A 20,783-nucleotide genomic window follows, 5' to 3' on the forward strand; every position below is an offset into this window, starting at 1 on the left:
ATTTAGATATATTTGAAATGATATAGTTTGGGGTCTTGAAAAGTAAAAATGTCTATGGACAGAGAAAGATTTAAATGTCCCTACATTGTCTGTCTCTATGTCTACTACACCTGTCAATTTTATGGGGTTGTTGCAGGGAATAAATGAGCTAGTTACATATGAAATATATATGATGGTATCTAGCATGTAGTAGTTACTCAAAATGTTAGCTTAGAATAACAGTTATTATTCACCAGGATTTTTTTTTAATGACTATATACAATGTTAAGGCATTATTTTCTGATTTTACTTGCAGTAGTTTGTTACTAATATCAAAAAGATTAAATATTTCTATAGTTGCTAAAAAAGTAAAGAAACCAATTCATTTTCCTAGACGCATCTAGGTATGCCAGGATAAATCTGGATTTGGAATAACAGTGGTTAATGGAGGATTTCCAGACATTATAACAATGCAAGGGGATTCTAGAAATTCACACATGATGCAGGATACTATTCTGCCCCCTTTTACAGCATCCAAGAATTACACCAAATGTATAAAAATAAACACCTTTACTTCAAAGTACAGGATACTGCTTAGCTAAGTTTAATTGAAAAACTAATATCCAGTGCAGTTGTCTGTGATAAACTGGGGCTTAAATGATTTGAAAACACTTTGGAGTGGACAAATCAGATAATCACAGTCTTTATGGCTGGAAAAGTTTCAGCTGGTGTTGACAAGTTATAAAAATAAAAGCTTATAGCAAATTCAAGAGCTAAATGTCTAAATTGGGTAGGGGATCAATGTTAATACTCAAAGTGTAAAAGTCCTCAACTTGAAATGATCTCTTATAGTGTTCTGTTTCAACTTTTCAAAGTAATAGTATAGAACTTTATTTACTGAAAAACATTTGTGTAATTGTCATTAGGAGAATACCTTACAGTCTTACAGTGTTATCTACCATCTAACCCACTGCTTAGATGTTGTATGTGTTATGTGATTTGTGTGCCCTGCTCTGCAATAAGAGGGCTTCAGCTGCTGTTTTTCAAAACATTTCCAGTTAGGTGGCTATTAATAGTTTATGAGAGACAAGAGTCAGACCGTGCCATTTCTAGGCATCTTTTTTTGAAGTCAACATGGAATTTGCCTCATGGCCTCACTCTGATCTCAGCAAGAACACTTTGAAAAGAAGTTCTTTGTTTTTTCAAAGGCTGTTTGCATGAGTTGATTCAATGCTCTCCTATCACGGAGCCCTGAAGCCATGGCAAAATATGTGTGTATTGGGTTGTGTAAAGGATTCCTTGCATTTAGCTCCACTCATTGTGCTGATTGGGCCCCCAGGTGACACATCCAACGTCTCCAACCTCTGTTTGCTTTTTCCTTTTGTTTACAGGAGCAGAGGGCACAGTGTTCCCGAAATCCATAGAGACACCTAATGTCAGGGCAGACCCCTTCAAGGAACTAAGGTAAACTTCCGACGATGGTTTGCATTGATTAGTGGCTATTTCCTTTCTCTGTGCAACTGGCCAATGATCCATTTTGAATATATATTATGTAACAGTGTCACAACATGAATATATAAACCGGGAGAGGTTAGAAAGGACATGAAGATAAGCTACAACCAAGAGAAAATTTTCTCCAAGGACTTAAAATTGAGGGTTTAGAGGAAGAGGTTGCCAGCCTTGTAATCATGAGATTTAGGATTCATTCATTTGCAATGTTTGTTTCCTGCTGTATTTTATGGTACCAAAAACCTATCCAGTTAGAGAACTACTCAGTAATTCGTGCTGATCAGCCCAAAGAAAGTGGTGGCTGCTGAACTCCAAATACTATACAGATTTTTTTTCTATGTAAGAAGCTCCCTAATACCTGGAATGATACAGTGCTAGAACTACCTTCTGTGAGTATTCTGTGTACTGGCGTTAATCCGCATAGCCATAAGTGTGCTGTCTTTAGCAGAAAAGACTCTGAGATGCTGTGTATATACCACCAACTATGGAAAACAAAAAAGAACAATAGACATACAGACAGACAAGTAGACAGAGATGGAGATATGGCCTAAAAACCATTCCTGTCACCAAAGGACCATCCCCAGCCCCAAAAAGAAACACATAGAAAATGATATGATGATACAAATATAACTTTATTTTTTATTGTATACTTATAGCCATAAAGAATTCAGTGAATACTGGCTTTCTTCATGTGTCGTAGTTCTTTTAACTAAAACCAAGGAGAAATCATCATAAATAGCATTGAATAACTATTTATAAACTCATCAACCATAAGCAAATGTATCTGTATTACACAAGTCATGTCTTGCCTTTCACAATGCAGTCCCAAGATCTGTGTTTTGCTGAAACAACAGCCCTGTTGGAGCTTGTGTTTCCCTAAACAGAAACAGGTTCTCAGTAAGTGGAGAATGTATCGCCTCATAACAGAACCCACAGCATTCTTGCAAAGCCTGTACGTCTTTATGAATATAAGGAAATAAATCGGGCCAAAGGAAGAGGGTAATCGGTGGGGAGTGAGAAACTTTTCTTAGCAAAATTCCATACACCGTGGGCTGTATTTTTAAGATACACCACACTGCAAGGTTTTATATTTTACTAGAATAACTGTTTTCATCAGGGCTTCCAGATGCCAGAAGTTACCTGACTCTCTGTCACTTAGATCCTATGTTTCATATTAGGTACTAAAGCTGGAATCTTTTAAGCAGGTCCACCCAAGGAAAAGCTGTATTTTAGGACTCTGAGAGAGCTCGTTGTCTGAGAATGCAAAGAATCCTCATGTCGGTGATGTAAGAGCTCTTTGGAGACAAGCTAATGGGTGGCCTGGTTCCCTTTGTTTTCACAGTCCTCCTTAGGAGCAGGGTTTTTGCACAGAACTAGTCAGTAATTAGCGCTGATCAGCCCAAAGGTAAGTGCTGTCTAAAAGAAGCTGAACTCTAAATATAACACAGACTTTTTTCTATGGAACAAGCTCTCCATTATCTTCAAGACTTGGAAAATGTAAGAGTAAAGGACTTAGGCTAACTTTGCTTTAAACAGAAAAATAAATCTTCTGTAGTTAAAAACAAACCCAACCCACACCGAACAAACTAAAAAGACAACTCTCCAAGCATCAGCCCACTTTAGAGATCCATGTTCTGAAGAACATAGAGCAGAGTATTTGCTCGTATAGTGCTGTCGACACACATCTAGTCCTCTGTACACAACCTATGGGAAACCCTGGAACTTGCCTTAAAAATATTAAACCACCAAAATTCACACGTAAATTTCCTAAGTCTACTACAACAAAATAAAGACTCCAGTTATATTCTAAAATTATAGGCATATTCCACTGAGGCTACAAATAAATTTTCATGTAAGAAGATTTGAAAATGTAATTCTAAAACTGGTCTTTTGTTTGCACCTGTTCAAATTGTGTTGATGCTTGATAGCCTGAACGGAATCAGGAGCCTAGAATGTGATAATTGAACCTCTTCAGCCTTCTGGAAATTTTTTTTTTTTTGGTGGCACTCTTTGGGAGAATCTCTGACCAGTTGAAAGGATAATGAGATGTGGTTGATAGATTAGCCCAGACCAGTGTGTCTGTGAATGTTTCACAATTGTCATTTAATGGTGCCACGTTTGACTCTGTGCTATTGATTGCTGTTGACCTTGGATATTGAGTAAATAGATAATGAACTTGGTGACTAAGTCTTCTGGCCTCTGGCTTTACAGTTGGATCGGTTTTACAGATCCAGCACATTCATGCTGATGTGTCTTCCAGTCTTAGGAAAGTAGAGTAATCTTAGGGAGAGCCCTGGATGTGTATCAGCAGGTAAGCGCTGAGTGAACTGCTCAGGTGAAGCAGAAGTGGTCCATCCCTCAGTGACAGTGCAATAGAGGGGAAAGAGCAGTGAGCTGGGAGTCAGGTACCTACTGCACACCCACTATGTGGCCTTGAGCTTATCCTAGAACTCAGCTATCTATAAAAAGGCAGGTCACTTCTACCTCCAAACAGCTAATCCCTTTATATTATTTTACTTTTTATCTTAAAATAATTTTAGATTTAAAGAAGAGTTGCAAAATTCATGCCGATTATTCCCATGTACCCCTCACCTGGTATTCCATAATCCTACATATCCATGATATATTTATCAAAGCTATGAAATTAATGTTGTAATCCTATAAATCTTATTTTACATGAGATTTGCTTGCAAGGATGCAATCACCTGAATGTCTTATAGATGAAAAAGTATCTAAAAAGGAGTTTCACAGAAAAGTTATTTGTTGGGATGTGAATCAGTGGATCTTTAAAACTCCTACTGCAGTTAGGTTGGAATGTTTTTGAGAGTTTGTTTATTTTTTTAAATAATATTCTATAACCAGATTTTCTTGGTCTTACTTGTTAATGGGAAACAAATTGAGTTAAAAGACCACAGCTTGTTTATACATAGACTGTCGTCTAAAATAAACAGGCAAAGCTTAAATATCCATCCATGTCCCTCACTTACCCAGCCAAGCAAACATAAGAAGGTAGTGTCTGTTTTAGAGACCTCTGTTGGGATAACTTTTGTTTCCTCAAACCACTATCTTGGCTGCTGAAGATTTTTAGTTTGTTCTCTTATTTTTTTGTTTGCTTGTATGTTAATGAGAAGCAGATTTTAGGCCTCTGGCATTTCTTCCTAGAAGATTTCAACTCTCAGCTAAAGGGTGGTAGCTTTCTCTCTGCTAGAGTTTTGGTTCACTGCTTTTCCTTTCAGAGTTACTATAGTTACTGTATTTGCAGTTTGTAAATAATGTAAGATGTTTGTAAATAATCCAGGGTTGAGCTGAAAATCACCAAGAGGATTGCTTCTCTCCGGACAAATAAGGGGTGTTAGCAGGATTTGCACCCAACACCCAACTCAGGGGGGTGGCTGTTGACTTAGTCCCTGTAGGGAAATTCTGAAATAATGATATGTTGCTCTAGATTCAAGACTCTACTTAAAAATGTACCAGGCACTATACCTATCCCTTGAAATAAGAAAGACTAACTTTAAATAGACAGGGGATTTTTAATAAAATCACTATCTTAAAATGTGAATATATTAAATGTTCACTTGTTCACTTTGTTTCCTGGAGTCTGTATATAAAGACAAATGGAAAAATCCCTGATCTCAGGCTGTGCCTGATCTAAGACAGGAAATAGGCCATTCAGTTTTGCATATGTATTTTCTGTAAGAACAGAGGCTGCCTTTGAATGCCTACCTTATGCTAAGATTTCTTTTCAGCTATGAAGTTTTCTTGTAGGATTCTGATCCTAGGAGAACAGTATTTAGACTGTGAAATCCTATTTCCCAGACATGCCATGGCAAATGTAAAAAAAGGGAGAAGGTGATATAGACCACTGTGCACGTAGAGCCAATGCCATTCCCCTACTTATCATTAAAAGCTTGGAAGGAACCACAAAAAAGCAAGAAGCCCGAAGGTCCTTATAAAAGAATTTTTCATCAGCTAATGTGCTGACATGCTTTTACTCTACATACAATTATGACAAGGTGGTGACCTGATTTTCCCTTTCATCACAGATCAGAAACTGTTTACCAAGTATTTTTTGATCCTTATTGGGAGTCAAGGCATGTGCTAAATATTTGGGATGTAGAGATAAATGAGTACTCAAATAATTTATAGTTACAGAGAATAACACAGAAATGTAACCCAAAAATCCAAGGTGATGTGATAAGTGCCAGGATAGATGCATGAGCCAAGTCAGAGGAAACACAGAGCACGTCAAAATCCAGCTAGGAGACTTAGGTAAGGCCGCCCACAGGAAGTGACATTTTAGTTGCGAGGAGAAAGAAAAGATAAAACCCAATAAGAAGCCTTCTGAATTCAAAACATGTGGTTTTCTGGGGCCATTTAATGAAAAGACAAAGAGGCCAACATATTTCTGTAGCTCCCAAGAATGTTACTGTGTTATTTACAAACATGAGCATTTGTGATTTCCTTATGACAATTGTGTTCTTTAATAAATTGTCTGAAGACAATGTTAAATATGTCACAAAAGACTATAAAGATTGTTAGAAGTTTCAAAAATTAGTACACAACATAATCCAGGGCTGAAAGATATCAAACCCATTCTACAGCCCCAAATAAATAAGGCATTTCTTTGTTACTGTTTATTTTTCTTCCTAATATTACCAAAGTTTTAACGATAAAGCTGAAAAATTCTAAGATAAATCTATTACTCCCAATATGCACTTGAATATTCTATAGGATTTTTTTTTAATTGAGAGGTACTAAATCTGAACTCCTTTGGGAATTCGTGAGATTTAAAGTCTGTGTATATCATAGGGAAACAAGGATTAGACAAGGCTCCCACAAGTTGACAAAACTGAATTTATTTCTTTCTTTAATTTTATTTTTAAATGTCTAAGCCAAGTAAATATTTATTGACTCTCAGTGATTTATAAATTTAAGCTACCAGAACAGTCTGTCAAAGCTTCGGAGTTCAATTAATTAGAGGCTTGGTAATACTTCTCCCCCTCTTATCTTCCCCAAAAGTCACAATACCAAAAATATTGGATCGACAATCTGATTAAAAAAAAATTTATATATACACACACACAGACATAAATGTAAAGAGAGAGAGACAGAGACAGAGAGAGAAGTGGGAGGAAGAGGAGGCGGGAGGAGACAGGGAGAGAAGCTGTGTGTTGAGCTTCTTAACTAGGGGTACATGGTATACGGGGCAATATCATTGTGGAAGAAATCTTTAAATTTTCTCCCTTTTTAAACATTTTGCAGACATATTTTGTAAGTTTCTTTATCTCCTCTTCCCTGCCTTCCACCCCCACACTCCATATACCTAGACTAAGTTTTTTTAATTTTGTTTTGCATGTATGGGATTCAGAATTATTTGATCAGGTAGCACAAACATTGAAGTGATTCAAAGGAGAAATGAAAAAAGATAGTAGGTCAAATAATAGTGCAGTTACTCAAGGGCCTAACAATATAGAAGAATTGTAAAGTTATGTCCATGTTGGTCAAGAGCCCATGCTTTGAAGATGTCTTGCACTGGGTTTGAATTTGGCTCCAGTACCGCTCTGCTTTATGAACTTGAGCAAGTCTCTTAAGCTCTCCTAGCTTCAGTGGCTAGAGTATAGGAAAAGCCTGGTGAACATTAGTTCAGCAAATGTTAGCTATTGGGAGGAGGGGCAAGCAGGTCTCTCTCACAGGGCTCAAGAACTCAGACAAGAGTTCCAGGAGTTTTAAATTTCATCAACCAGTAGAAAGTTTCCATTAAACCATGGTGACCAACAATTCTTTTTCAATTAGGGTCAAAAGCAAAAAAATATTGTGTACTTCCATCTACTTTTAACAACATTTTATATAAAAGAAAGGATATTTCAAGTAACAGAGTCAAGAAGACATAACCTTAGAAGTATAAAAGACAGTCCAATAAATTGAATACATTTAACTACATCAACATGTCATTGTGTTGCCTCCATTTTCTCATTTTGCCAAAGATGCTAGTGACTGCATCACAACTCTTGTCTTCAAACATTCTCTAGTGCCTGCCCAGAAAAAATGAAGGTCTGAAAGCCATAGGCTAGGGCTTAATGAGGTCCACTTGATTTTAAGGTTGTCCTGTTTGCAATCCCAAAACTAATACATCTTGCCCCTCTTTCAAGACCAGTCAATCCATATACATATATATCCCTTTTCTCCCTCTCTTTCCCTTCCTCCTGTATTCCAACATGCTATCATTCTTCTCTTTTCCCCCCTATTAATATCAGTACTATAGTTTGGCTATATGTATTTCTTTTTCTCTCTTATCCTCAACTTTCTCTAGGTGTCCTTTTTACCATAGTTCTCTTAGTATACGGAAGGAGAAACAAAAGGGGTAAAGGAAAAGTCATGCTTCAGTGTTTGAGGTATTTCCATCTTTCCTTTTGCATTATTTATCAAAAGCTCTTATTTTACAAATGTGATAGAGATTATATTTTAAAGCTATTAAACTATGTGTTCTTTATTCATTTCCTTTCTACATTAAAAGTCTGCCATTAAAGGCAAAGGAAGGATAGATGGCTGATAACACCATAGGGGAAAATGAGGCTAGGAGAGCAGGGAAGTCCAGTTCAGACAGGAAGAGGAAGTTGAAAACCATCTCTTCTGGCCTCTGGTGATTTGTGGGAAGAAGAAGATAGGAAATGTAGGGAAAGCAAGTGGTGAAATATGTGTCCTGATGATCTTTCTTCTCTGAGTCATGGAGGGAAGAAACCAATTATATTTGTTTTAAGGAAAGCCAAAAGCAAAGGGTCATTATGCATTTTCATTTGGGACTGTAGGAGGAAGCCAGCTTGCAGTGTAGTCTCATAACCCCTGGACTCTCCTGTGGCTAGAGAGGCTGAGATAACCTGGGTCAGCACTCTAGAATCTCCTTCAACTCCAGAAGGGATGGTGGGGGAAGGCAGGGTTTGTAGAAGTGTCCACATGGTGTTGTGTTGAGGAACGTAGATGGATAACTGGTGGGTGCAGGCTGGCTGGCTCCTGGGGAGCGTCCTTGTAGTGGGGCTGAGGGCTCCCAGGCAGACAGTCCAATGTGGGGGTGGGGTGGAAAACATGGCCAGACCTCAAGGTCCACCAACACCATTCGGACCTGACTCAGTGAGTGCTGACTGAATGCAGAGAGAAGTAACCAGAATTCACTCACTGAGGACTTGTGTGTAGGCTGCTGGCCTGATGCCGATCAGAACAACATCTCCTAGAATCTGAACTTTCTTTGTTCCTGTCACCACGAGGTCACCTAAGTCCCCTCCCCCCATATCCATAATGATATCCTAAAGAGGGAGAGGAAAATTGAAAGACTAATTATTTGACCTAAGGAGAAAGTTGAAACTTTTTGATCACAGAGAGTATGCCAGAAAAGATTAAATTTAATTTTTCCCAACAATCCATAAAGATAAGTTTGAAAGAAAAATTGTGGCAGGGAAGAACAAAACAGAAATGCCACTTGCTTTCATGAGTGAACATGGTTTGTAAATTGGCCAGACTGCAATATGTAGTATTATGCCAGTCATAGTATCTTACGTGACTTTGCCAGGCTTCAAAGGCCTTGAATCTTCCCCTCTGTGTCTTGGAGGGACCACTGGGTATGATCAAAAGGAAAAAATGCTTTCAGAATCCTTCCTCAGGCTCTTGCTATTAGTGATGTTCATTCTCTTCAAGTCTTGAACTAGCATTGATTGGAACAGTAGTCCAGATCTGATACTCTAAACATACTCCCCCAAAATGATCCTGATTTTTAATCATTTAAGACAATAAGATGCTGGGGGACATGCCCTACATTTCACAGGCCTCTCTCAAAATCATTACTAGACTATCTATGAATGCTCGAGTCATCAGCCACGCACAGTGAGCCACCTGATCGTCCCTTAATGGCTGGCCCATTGTCATCTGAATTTGAAAGAGGGCAACGCAACACATCATTATCATTATCCAAGACAAGTGGCTTTTATTTAAAAATTGAAATTATATCCTTAGATTAATTTTTTTAGCATAAGGGTTTAAAATGTGAAAAAAAAAAAAGTCACTCAAAATACAAAACCATAACAGGGGGATGTATAAAATTACACTTTTATCCATGTTGTCAGGACAGATACAACATCATAAAATAAGTGCTAACCTCTCAGCCTTTTAGAGCAGAAGGGGCATGTGTGTCTATTTGCCGAAATTTCTGAGTTGGGGCTACTTCTGCCTCAAAACAGAGCACTGTGACTTTATTGTTGTTTTTATCTTGATTAAAATGTCAGCAGTTGCCATTTATTTTGTAAAGCATGTGGGGTAGATTGTTCTATTATTCTTGAAAAACACACAATTGCTTTTGAATCTCCCTTTTTTTCCCTTTGGTAGGATGGCCCTGCTGGGTGTATGGACAGAAAATCGTGCTTAATTACACCCTTCATTATCCGGGCTCCAAGCCAGCCTTGTTTTATGCCAATCATAACCTTTTCAAAACAAAGAATAATGGGAGTTTAGAGGAACAAGCTGACAACAGTGTTTACCTGAAATAAGTTGAGAACTAGAAGTGAATTAAAAAAAAATTCAGCCAGTGAATACCATTTTTTTCTTGATCCAGAATTTTCCATGGTTTGTTAGAATATCATGTAAATGAGAGTGAGACCATCAGATCTCAGAAAGAACTAGATAAATGTACCTGATTTCCTGGCCATGGACTATGTGCCAAGTTGGGCCAAATGTTACTCCCTTGTTTGCTATTCTTCATTGACTCCCACTGACCTGAAGATAAAATTGCAAAACCAAAGCACTCACAGGCAACCTTCAAGGGGTTGATCTGGCCCTGGTGATCGCCCTGGCCTCTAATCTCCAATTACCCTGTCCCGTCCTTCCAACCTTTTCTTATTTTTGTTTCTCTCTCTGCTCTCCTCCTCTCTACTTTCCATTCCTTCCATTAAACTTTTAATTCCTGCTGTCATATTTCAGTTTCCAAAAGTTCTTTATTCTATGGTGGTTCCCTTCTGTAGCATCCTCTATTAATTTTATAGATGTACTATCTTCTCTTTACTTTTTGATTATATTAATGACAGTTTCAAGTTTCTTCTATTCATTTTTTTTTGTATTCAGGTCTCTGGCTTTTTGATTGAGACTTTTGTAAATAGTTGGTGATTCATGGATGTCTATTCATTTTTAAGAGTGAAGCACTAATAATCTGTTGGAAAGTTTTATGCCCATAAATGGGGCTTGTTGGGTGGTGGGCTTTGAGGTAGGATGATCACGCTGGGGTTTTTAGGTGGGTGACCCCAAATATCAGAATCTGTAGGCCCTTTCTCTTGGGGTGGTCAGTTTCCCTAGCGAGGAGTCCTAATCCTCTGCTTGGGTTGAATCTTCAGTCAGTATGTTCAGGTGGAGCCTGGGAGGTCCTACTCTTTAATGTGTAGGTTTTCACTTAATTCCCTGTTGTCAGTATAGCACTGCTACGGTCATATGTCCTCGTATCTCGCAGAGCCCAGAGTTCAAGTCTTTCATAGTGAGTGTCTCAGAACATGTTGGCTGCTATGGACTGAGTGGCTTATAAACAACCAAAATTTATTTCTCACAGTTCTGGAGGCTGGGAAGTCCAAGATAAAGGTGCTGTCAGATTCAGTGTCTGGTGAGGGTTTCCTGGTTCATAGATGGCCATCTTCTCATTGTGTCCTCACACAGCAGAAAGGGCAAGGGAGCTCTCTGGGGTCTCTTTTATAAGGGCACTAATCTCATTCATAAGGGCTCCACCCTCAGACCGAATCACTTCCAAAAGACCCCACTTCTTAATACCATCACATCAGTGATTAGAATTTCAACATATGAATTGGGGGGGGGGGGACACAAACATTTAGTCCATAACAGTTAGGGTGGCCTGGTCACCTGGGTGAATACAGTGGAGAAACGGTCTAGGGCTCTCACAGTTCCCCATGGAGACCTTGACCAGTCTTTCGGATTGCAGCACCACCAAACTCTCCCAACCACAGAGGTGCCTGGTAGCTCCCATTTCTGCACCTGGCCAGGATTCTGCAGCTTCAAGTAGCTTTTGGCTTAGTCTTCACCAAACGCACAGGTTCTTAGCTTTTGGTTTTCTGTCATCTGCTAATGAAGTTACTGTTTGTTGTTTTCTTTTCAGCTTCCAAGACTTTGTCAACACCTTTCTTCTACTCTTGCTGCTTCTCTTTTTCTTTATCCTTGAGAGTATGCCCCTTTTGGGTCCATTTACAGTGGCTGCGTTAGCATTTCAGGAAGGAGCAGAGGTAGACATGTGTGTTGAGTTTAATCAGAAGTCCTCTTTCCTCAATTTGTAGGCTTCAACCAGTCTACCTTTTCTTTGTTTCCTCTGGAGTGCCGTAGAGCCTTCACTTAGAGCCTTGCTATTTATTCCTTTTTCTTGAAACATTCTTCTCTACTCTCTTTATGGATAATCCTATTCATTTTTCAGCTCTCAGCTTAAACTTCACTTCCTAAGGAAATCCTTTTTGGCACACCCCTAGGCTCAGTATGGTCTACCTGTTACACGTAACCCCTACACTTCTTCATTTTGGGATTCACTTGATGAAATGTCTTCCACATTTGCCATTGCTCACAGTTAGATGGATTATTACAAATTCGTTTCCCCCGAAAGTGTGTGCTCAGCCAGCAAAAAGATGATTAACTGCCTCCTTCATATTTGCTTGTAAAGGAGAACCATTAAAGTCTCCTAGAGTCTCTTATTTTGTCCAAGCATTGACTTATCCCATGCCTTTCTTTCTTCTATCCACACTAAGTCCTTTCCAAAAGAGAATAATCCATTCCTCATTTTTACAGTTGCAAAATTTTCCTTTTTCGTCCATGGGTTGTGCAGTAGTCACAGTCCAGCAGAACTGTGCTTAACTTGAAGCCTCTAGCCTACAGATTCTAATCATTTTCTCAGTCATGGTTATCATAATTCATAGAGGAATGCCAAGTCCCCTCTCACCCAGTTATACATTTCATCGTTGCTTCCTATTCGTAAAGGCAAATGAGTTTCCAGTTCTTTGGATTTTTTCCAAAAATACAACCTGACTCATTAATGATAATTTTCCTTGCCTGGCATCTGAGCTCGGGCACACTCACTCTGAAATAACAAAGCACAGAGAAATTTGAATCCTTTGACAATCAAAGCTTCCTACCCCTAACCTTGAATAGAAAATAGATGCTAATAAATTCAGGGTCTTAAAAATGTGAATTATAGTCATTTCACACTTCGTGGAAGCTTCATGCTGAAGAAATAGCTTAAAACTTAATTATGATGCTTGTCCCTTCATTAAGTGCAGATGACATTCCTTAGATAGATTTGTATAATAACATCTGAGGAAAGGAGTTGAGAAACTCATTAGTTATTCATGATGGAGAATATGGACTGTGTACTGGTTAAAGGAAAGTGTTGACACCCTTCTTAACATGATGCATCTGTCTATTAGTTTATGGTTCTCCCTGTGGTCCTCATGGAAAGCTCTTTGGGAAATGAAGAAAATGCCCTTCAGCCTTCAAATGCAGATATATATAGAAAATGTGCATGATGAGTGGGATTAAAATGGAGAGCAGGAGGCATTGGGCTTCTGCTGGTCTGCCCCTGCAAATAACTGGGCTGCGATTTGAGGACCATTTCTGAGACACACAACCCTAATGGATTGGACACGTCCCACTCTTGGCGCTTGAGGAGCTATTACAATATGTTCGGTATTTCAGTGGCTTATTCTAAAGCTAGAAGTCAGTTCTTAGTGACTGATGTAGGAAGAATTTTGCCTCCGGTCACATAACAATCCCATAGCTTGAGCCATGCAGTGACTAAGTGAACAGGTAAAGGCATAATCCCCCTCTCTTTGTGTAAGGTGTGATGTTCTTACAAAAAGAGAATGTTACCCTTTATTCTAATGACCTAGAATGGCTAAGAAGTGAGGGAGGCAGAACCAAAAGGGAAATAGCTTAACATAAGAAAGCAGTTTCTAATTGTCTGAAGTTGTAAATTATCTCTCTTGATAGTTCTGAGCTTCCATCACTGAGAGACTCAAGGTAAGGGGGACTATCATATAAGGACTAGTACAGAGGTGTGTCAAGCATCTGAAGGATGGAAGATTTTCACTAAATGACCTTTCCAATCTTCTCTAATATGAAGATGCTAAGACTCAGCTTCAAAGGACTGCTCATGGATATGATTTTACCAGAGACCTCTCCTTACATTTAAATTCCTTTAAAAAGTTCTATTCATTGAGTGGTCGAAGGACAGAATCTGTAACCAGCATTCAATGATTCCTTTTTATTTTTCCTTGTACTATGGGAGAACAATTCAGATTCTTGTAGTGCTTTGTAAATTTCAAAGTATTTTCACAAATACTCCCTCAAAGACTCCCTCACGCGGGATAGGAGGGATTGACTTCATTCCCATCGTACAGATGAGGAGGCTGAGAGGCTAATATGTACTACCACTCTGTTTGGCATAATGAAAAAACCCTATCCGTTCTCAGAGCTCTGTAAGATTTTGCAGTTCAGGTCTGTAGGGCAGAATCTCTGACACTGGTGGCAGCAGAGAGTAGAGCTTAGGAGCAGAGCTCTTGAGCCAGACTGCCTGACCCTGGATCCTGGTTTCACCACCTACTAGGGTGTGATTCTGGGGAAGGGTTTAAAACATCTTTCTGTCCCAGTTCCCTCATTTGTGAACAGGGGCGTAAGAACAGCTCCAACCTCAGAAGGACTTGTAAAAACTAAATGGCATGAGTTTTATGAACTATATTGAACATTAAGTAGATCTTAGTGCTTTAATGTTAGTTTTGGGGGCTTTGTTGTTGCAGCAAGAGACTGTTATTCTTGATTATGGCCAAAGAATCTGTCCCCCTGATGGGGTAGTTTGTTTTCTTTTTTGTTTTTTCACTGAGGAAGATTGTCCCTGAGCTAACATCTCTGCCAATCTTCCTCTATTTTGTATGTGGGACGCCACCACAGCATGGCTTGATGAGTAGTGTGTATGTCCGTGCCCGGGATCTGAACCCACAAACCCTGGGTCGCCGAAGTGAAGTGCGCAAACTTAACCACTCTGCCACCGGGCCAGCCCATGATGGGGTAGTTTTGCTATATCATATGCCTCATAGATAATGGTCAGCAACAGGTTAATAGCCTATTTTGTACGAGTCAGTATCATCAAGACAATAATAAGACAAGTGTGACCCGGCTAATTTGCCCAATATTAAAAGTGAACTTTAACCCAGCTTTTGAAATTTTCTTATAACAAAGGCTTTTTCTGTCTATATTAAGGCACGTGAGAGGCAAACCTTGTCCTAAAGACAGAAAAACTGAGACTTGAGCACCACCCAGACAAGACGATGCAGTAGTCATTGTGCTGATGAATGAAAGATCAGTGTTTTAAGCACTCCTACCACCGAGAGCTTTTGAACTTTTTCTAAATTTAATTGCAGTATAGTTAGGGGTGGGAGTGGAAACATTATTTAAAAAGAGAAAAGAATAGCATTTAAGTAACAAAATGTTTTAACCTCCACTAACTCTAACACTATAGTGACCAAAATACTCTCCCTCCTGGCTCTTTGGCCATTTGTAGGAGGGAGACAGAGGCTTAGCCCAGCTTCCCTGAAGGGCCAGACCCAGCATAAAACCCCAGAAACAAGAAGCCTTGTCTGGATACCTTTTATCATGGTTGCCAACTGCTGCCAGGAATCAACGGCTCTCTCAGAACCTTAGCAGGAAAATGAAATTACACATTAAACTCTAATGAGGTTTGTTGTTGTTGTTTTTTAATTTTTCACAAGGACTCCTTTGTATCATCCTAGAGATTGCCCATTTGTTTTTACATATCTTCATAAAGTTTTTGATCCTCCATTAAAGTACACCCTTCTGAGTTATGTTGTTTTCTTCACCCTAAAGGCCATGGTGGGTGCCTGTTTTTCCAGTGGCTTGAAAGGATTTTTATCTCATAACCACAGATTGCCTTCACTGGACTCTTGCTTCCTACCTACATCCTATTACTGGGCCAGATTAACCTGCAAGATATAGTGATTGCTGTGATTTTTCTGGTAGAATTAATTCTCTTTGGTAATAACAATTAGTTACACACCCCTATGGCCATCAAAAGCAAACCACAGCAAAATGTTTCAAAGGGCTGGTGTCACTTGACCAGACACTACTAATGAAGTCTAGTGGATGAACACACACAGGTCAAAATGCTGTTTCCATGGGTTCTCTGGGTAACACTTAAAACGGGGTTGAGGGGTTTCAGCCTGGGACCTTGAGACAAGCTAAGTAATGCTGACCCTTTGTTTCACCAAATCTCCCATGTTCCAACCAAAAAACCTGATAAGATCTGGGGACTCTGCCTATGAAGTAGGACAATGGGAAGTAGGCTTGGAGTGCCATTTCACAAGGTGAATCCATCCAGAAGTCTTTGAGATGACAGTTGCTGCCAGAATCTGTACTAGGGTTCTAGCTGGATCTACTAGGCTAGACACATAAGTATAACTCAAATGAATCCATTCCTTCCACAAATATTTGAATGCCTGCTATGTGTCTGACATATGTGTTAGGGATACAATGACGAGCTAGACAGATGTCGCCCTTGCCCTCCTGGTGTTTATCTTTTAGCAGGGGAGACTTTGGCTACTCAGCCAAAGTGATCAGCATTTGTGGAGCACATTGCCATGCCTAGTACCAGCTAGTTCCTTTGTGTGCCTTATCTCATTTAATTCTGACATCAGAAGAAGTTCTCCTGGGAGAAAGCCCTGTAATCATTCCCATTTTACAGATGAGGAACTAGATACTCAGAGAGGTTCAGAAACTTGTTCAAAGGTAGTGAAGGAGCCAGGAAAAAAAGAGAAACCTCACTTTGCCTGACTTTAGCCTACATTCTTCCTGCTAAACCATAATGCCATACGAAAAGGATCTGCTCTCAGGTAGAGGACAAAAGCAATTTTGGTGTGCATATTGCGTTTCTTATGCCTTCTATTGAATTTACTTGGAAAGGCTTTCAGAATTTCTGATCAGGAAAGGTAACTTGTGCACATAGACAGAAAAGCCCAAAGTTCAGCTGTCTGGCTATTGCCTTACTGATAATCTGCCACAAGGGAAACGTCTTACTATCAACACAACCACACAGTGGGAAAAATGCAGGACAACGCAGATCAACAAAATTTACCCTTCAGTCACAGCCAAAATAAACCCTTGGGCCTTATCTCAGAATGAGGATTTGTCAGAGGTCACCAGAGAGGGTGAAACACCCGTCTTCGTGGCCTTTTGTATCATGTAACTGTTATTCATTTGTTCACTTGTTTATTGTTTGTCTCCCTTACTGGGTTATAAACTCTAAGCCAATGATTGTCAACCTTTGCTTCATATTAGAACCACCTGAGGAGTTAATAAATAATCCTGATTCCTGGTCCCCATCTCAGAACAATTAAATCAGCCTCTCTAGAAATGCAGCCTAGACATTGGTATTGTTGAGAGCACAGCTAAACATAGGTGATTCCAGAGTGTAGTCAAGGTTGAGAACTGGGTTCTAAGAGGACAGGTACTGTCACATGCCCTCACCACAGTGTACAGGTTGAGTATAAACTCTGAAACAGTGCCTAGGACATTGGTGGACACTCAGCAAATGTTTGTTGAATAATGGGTGGGTGCAGAGATGGAAGGGTGGGTGAATGAGTGAGTGAACGAATGAAGAAACCAATGATTATAACAGTTATTGGAGTTAAGTTCTTAGAATATCTATTATTAGATAATTGTTTACTATTGACCTTATAGTAGTTGAGATTCTATATACTGCTGTGCCAAAAAAAAAGAATCATCAGAGGTTTTAGATAAGAATATGAAAATGTAAACAGCAAACTGCAGAGTGCTCACGTCATCTAGAAGTGGAATTTCCTCTGCCTTCCTTAATACCGCATTAATCTCCAGTCTTGGCACACTCCCATCTTGACAGTGCAGGCAGCCGTTACATCAAAGGTAATGGTTCATTATTATTTCTGCAGTGAATCATGTTTGTCTGAAGGAAGCAAAGATAACAAAGAGGAAATTATAGTTTGTGTGGAGTGATATGATTGCTTGTAAACCGAGCAATAAAAGGGAAGTGTACCCAAGCAATTGAGAATTCTGTCTCTGTCCTCCAAATGCAGAAAATATGCAAAGTGAGCAGTTTATGCCCTATTCACATTTTAATTGGGGGTGGGAGAGAGACAGTGAAGTATCTGCCACACCTGGGCAACCCACAATTTCCTTGATACAGCATTGATTACACCCCTGGATAATTCTGTGGAATACCAGCATCACTTTGGGCACACCAATTTTTATTCCAGCTCTTATTCACATAAAAGTTCAAGCGAGTCTTTGTATATAATAGGGAGCAGTGGAGAAGGTAACATTTGTATAAATTTCTGTTGATGTACCTAATACTGCTTTGTCAATACGTTACTCGGATTTCAGCTGAGATTACCTGTCCCCTCGTATCTACCTAAGAGTGATTGATGCAAAACTCTTTTTGACAGATAGAGCAAAATGTAATGCCCGTCCTAAGGACCTCCTCCTAGTTTCATGATCACCTCCGATTTTGAGCTTCTATTCCGTGAATGTAATAAGTTTAAGACTAAGCACCACCACTAGACCATATATCAGTTTTGTGCAAATTTGAAGAAGACACCCCTTCCTCAGATCACTTAACTTCCAACTGTCAGAGAATTGTCATAATATAGTCATTGTTTTTAGAACCAGACACTTATTGCCAAGTACTGGAAAATTATAAGTGCAGAAATCCATGATGCCTAGTGTTTGAATTGCTCCTCCACACACACACATACATGTGTCACACTTGAGTAGTGCATGACCTGCACAACCGTGTATGGAGTCGCCAAAAGAGCATCTCGCCATTGCGCTCAAATTGTCCATGTAATTACACATTGATTGGAATTTTGATCTCAGCACTTTTTATTTAATTTCCAGCAAAAAGATTATAATAGTCCCCTCTTATCCATTTTACTTTCTGTGGTTTCAGTTACCTGTGGTCAACTGTGATCCAAAGATATTAAATGGAAAGTTCCAGAAATAAACAATTCTTAAGTTTTAAATTGCACACCATTCTGAGTACCATGATGAAATCTTGCACCATTCTGCTCTATCCCATCCAAGACATGAATCGTCCCTTTGTCCAGCAGATCCACACTCTGTACGCTACCCGCTCGTTAGTCACTTAGTAGCAATCTTGGTTTTCAGATTGACTGTCGTGGTATCGCAGTGCTCGTGTTCAAGTAACCCTTATTTTACTTAATAATGGCTCCAAAGTACAAGAGTAGTGATGCTGGCAATTTGGATATGCCAAAGAGAAGTTATTGTTGTTAATCTCTTACTGTGCCTAATTTATAAATTAAACTTTATCATGGGTATATATGTATAGGAAGAAACATAGTATTTATAGGGTTCAGTACTATCCACGGTTTCGGGGATCCCCTCAGTGTCTTGGAACATATCCCCCATGGATAAGAGGGGACTACTGTACTCATACAAGGCTCTGGTGTTTTGAGGTGTTTTGAGAAAGCAAAACAAGCTAAAATTCAATAGTAAATATTCTTGTTCCAAAAAGTCCCTTGGCCACATTACCTAGTCCCTCTAACGTCCCTAGCAGTCTTTCCTTCTTTCCTTCTTCTCTCTCCACCTTCTACTCCTGACCTCCAGTATCTGGATTCTTTCTAATGCAAGTAAGTTTAGTTATCTTCTTGGTAACTCAGGTTCCTACAGACCCATGCCCGTAGGGTCTTATCTTTCCTTCAAACTGCATATCAAAGTATTTTCCCAAACAAAGAGAATTCCTTCCCTAAGATAAATTCTGGGGCAAGCATTATGACTTTTTCTTTAAATCTTGCTACAAAGACTTAAACTAAAATTAGGAGTCGTTCACTATGGCAGCTGGTTTCTATCTAGTAATCATTCTGTAGGCTGCAAGTAGGAAGGAGCCATTAAGGGAGGAGAATTCATAAGAGTTGAAGATGCAAAGGGCCCTTGGATACAACCTGGTCCAATCCTGTCATGTAATGAATGGGGAAATCTAGGCCCAGAAAGAGGGAATGCCCTGCATCAGGTCACGCAGCTAAGTGGGGTGGTCAGCACTGGAAACAAAGTCTCCTGAATCCCCAGCCTGGGTACTTTTTAGTGCTAAATCACCTTTTACAACATTTAATCTGTACTTTCTCTTCCACTCACGTGCCAGCTTGTATCATGACTGCTAGAATCTTGACATTAGTGTCAGACAGTCCTAACTCTGCCACTTATTACCAGGGACTTAGCCCCTCTGAGTTTCTGTTTTCCCATTTGCAAAATGGGGATGGTAATACTATTAAGTAAGAAAATCCAGGGTGAAGGGTAGTCTTTAGATTTCACAAGGCTGTTAGTGTTTTAGAGTCTTGTACTTTATCCACTCAACTAGGCAGCGTATCTTAGGAATACTTAGATATTCGAAATACAAAGATGAATAGATCATGGTCCCCACCTCGATGACTATCACCTAGTAAACGTGAAAGTTAGGCTTATCACAGGCCTAGGTAAAGTTTTACAACAGGCCTATGTACTGAGACAACACGGATGAAAAGCCATGTGTGGTGGGTCTCAAAGATGAGTAGGAATTCACCAGAAAGAGAGAAAGGGACAGCAATCCAGTTGGGAGAGGTAGCAGCACGTGGTACAGCGTGGAGACGTGAAAGTACATGCAGGATATGTTGGAAGGAAGTGTGATGAAAATGTCAACGGAGCATTTGGGACAGAGAGCGACAGGAGATGATGCTGCAGGGGTACGTTAGGAACGGATGATGAAAAGCCTTGAATGCCAGGCTAATAAATTTAGATTTTAACCTATAGATGATGGGGGAGAGCAAACATAATCACAAGATAAAAGAAGTGCTACCATATTAATCATTACAGTGATTTTTCAAATGTTTGTTATGCGTGTTCTTGATTTATTCTCAATTTGGGATTTCTGATGAAAAATATTCTAGTTCTAAGCTGTCCACTTGAAAATGGATTACCTCAAATGAAGTAGCCAAACCAAATGCAGCCGCAAAGGTGCAAATATAATCTCAGCAGGCTTTTATTTAATTGAGGGCTTATATAATGCGGGAGTTCACTGTAGCTAAAATAACATGTTCCCTGCTACTGGATTTAATGAAAACCTGCTTAAAGTGTATATAAAAAGAGTGAAAATCTGGGTGCATTTTCTATCAGGTACATTTCCTAGGACTTTACTTACTGAGGATCAAATATGACACATGGTGCTGACTTATTCAAGGATATAT

The 20,783-nt window shown here is 39.4% G+C and overlaps 1 protein-coding gene across 1 annotated transcript in view; it reads left to right on the plus strand.

Annotated features, from left to right (window-relative positions):
* The first annotated feature begins 1,374 nt into the window (after positions 1-1,374).
* Positions 1,375-20,783, plus strand: part of SGCD (sarcoglycan delta) — a 91,427-nt gene continuing 72,018 nt past the window's right edge. The window contains exon 1 of the mRNA XM_058544770.1: positions 1,375-1,443. The gene's annotated coding sequence lies outside the window, so the exon portion shown is untranslated. The remainder of the gene's footprint in view (positions 1,444-20,783) is intronic.

Source organism: Diceros bicornis, chromosome 1 (genome assembly GCF_020826845.1).
Source record: "Diceros bicornis minor isolate mBicDic1 chromosome 1, mDicBic1.mat.cur, whole genome shotgun sequence".
In the NCBI taxonomy this organism is placed as follows: domain Eukaryota; kingdom Metazoa; phylum Chordata; class Mammalia; order Perissodactyla; family Rhinocerotidae; genus Diceros; species Diceros bicornis.